The following is a 2,500-nucleotide window of genomic DNA, read 5'->3' as shown; positions in this document are numbered from 1 at the left end:
CCGGTATTTCCAAAAGATTGTGTCCATAACAACCACACTTTATTTTTTATTATTGTGATATTGGTAAAAATGTTTTGCAATATATCGGTTCCAGAAGAAGAGAAGAAAGAAAGAAAAAAATCCAATGTCAGATCCATAGGAAACAGCTAGCCAAATATTTGCAAACGTATGGAAATATTAGTTTTTAGCCATATTACTTATTCTTAAATGATTTAGATTATTTAGATTTTTCACAATTTTTATGAAATTCATTTCGAATTTTGTTTCTGCTTTAAAGCTAGGTTGTATTCTAGAAAATAAAAAAAGACAAAAACAATCAAGTGCATTCTCAAGTGCCGTCGAGAGCATCACCCCTCCTAATTACGAAATATGGTTATCAGAAAACTAATTACCAACGGCGTTTACAGAATCAGCTGATATGGAAATTAATCCGAAATTTAAACATGATCTCTGTCTAATAAAGGACACTTCATTACGGACACTATCATTAGTAAGAATTTGAAAGGCAGAATATATGAAAAGAATTTTGTAGGGTTCCTGTGACGTCATGCTATCAATTCTAAAACAGGTTTAGGGAAGAAATATTATCAACTATAAATATTTTTTATGATTATAAACAAAACCATACTCTGGGTAAATTGCTTATTAAATTGATTACTAACTTCCATTGGAAGAACCCTCGAACGATATACAGCATTCTACTTTTCCTTACGTAGAGCGGTTATTTTTTAGTCCACATTTTAAAAAAGTTACATTATTTATATTACGTTAATCTGAATACATGAGCCATTTGCAGACATTTCAAAATATAAAAAGTAAATATAAAGTTCGTTTATGTTTCACCTAATTTAAAATCTTCAATCAAATAAGAGGATTGTAATCAATCGCTCTCCCACTCACAATGAAGAGACATCTCCTCAAACATACGAATAAAGTACCTCACATAACTCTATAACCTTTCCTCTAAAGGTGGGAGCCGCTCTAAGTAGTCAATATGCTTCATTGTGCTCTCTCTGTCTCTGTCTCTCTCTGTCTCTCTCTGTCTCTCTCTCTCTCTATTATTCTTATCCCCATCTGCTATTAGGATAATTTCTCTATCCCTCTTTATTTTTATCGTCTACTTTCGAGGTGATCTCTCTCTCTCTCTCTCTTTTTGCTTTCTTTACTCCCCCTCGACTATCGATATAATATATACTTATCTAATTTCTTTTAAAATGTATTCGCTTTTCCTTACTCTTTTTCTTGAGTGTTTTATGGAGAGAGAGAGAGAGAGAGAGAGAGAGAGAGAGAGAGAGAGAGAGAGAGAGAGAGATGTATGCAAGCCGAATATTTCCCAGGGGTAAATGGGGACAAAAATTATCCCCTTAAACCCCAGTAACATTGAAAAGGGAAAATTCCCTTTATTAGCCCAACCATATCCACTCACTGTAATAATGAATTTTCTGCCTCGTCTTCATCCCGGGGGTCCCAGTGGAGTTCGGAAGAAGTCCACCAGACGAAATGATTGGATCTCTTAGGACGGAAATTCCCTCAGAGAGAGAGAAGAGAGAGAGAGAGAGAGAGAGAGAGAGAGAGATTAAATGTATTTGTTTCGGGAATAAAAAGCCGAGAGAAAATAAATTTTTTGAATTTCAGAGTTACTTACTACATCCTATTTCAACTCCGGTCTGATTTGCAATATTAAACCATTATGGTACCCCAAATACTTTTCTCTCTCTCTCTCTCTCTCTCACTCTCTCTCTCTCTCTCTCTCTCTCTCTCTGATTTGCAATTCCAAACCAACATTATGACCCAAATACCACTTCTCTCTCTCTCTCTCTCTCTCTCTCTCTCTCTCTCTCTCTCTCTCTCTCTCTCTCTGATTTGCAATGTCAAACCAACATTATGACCCAAATACCATCTTGTTCTCTCTTTCTCTCTCTCTCATCATCTGCTGAGAACAAAATGAGCTCAGGTCTTTTTTCCACTTATTCCTTAATTTGGCTTCCACGAGTTTGTGACTTCGGTCAATTGGTCTCTGTCCAGCGCAGTAAACGTCCCGATTTTAAGTTGACTAAAATTTTAATTTTTACCCAGTGGAGTTCTTAGGTTTAAGATTTTGTGTAAGGCCAGAATAGTAGCTGAAGTATTGATTCTTACTTATTATCACTACACAAACACACAGGCATGTACGTTCATACAGTCTGTAGATAGAATTCGATTTTTACTCTGTAGTTTTTAAGTTGGAAGATTTTTAAAACCTAAATAATAGCAGCGGACTTATTGAAATTTATTTATTTCTTATTATCACCACACACGTAGTCGTGCTTTCACTCGCTTTAGACCATGTCTGTATACGTAATTCTAATAATAACAAAGCAACTCAACGACTCGATTTCTTCTAAATCTCATCCGGAGTGATGTTAATCACCTGGCCACGGACGTCAGAATTTCTTTATTTCTTTCTTCATTTGGATCTAGGCATAGTAATGACATGAATTTTCATAGTGCGAAGAAATCT

This window comes from Macrobrachium nipponense, chromosome 7 (assembly GCF_015104395.2).
Source record: "Macrobrachium nipponense isolate FS-2020 chromosome 7, ASM1510439v2, whole genome shotgun sequence".
Lineage (NCBI taxonomy): Eukaryota > Metazoa > Arthropoda > Malacostraca > Decapoda > Palaemonidae > Macrobrachium > Macrobrachium nipponense.
The sequence above is the reverse complement of the archived record's forward strand: the minus strand, read 5'-3'. Positions refer to the sequence as shown.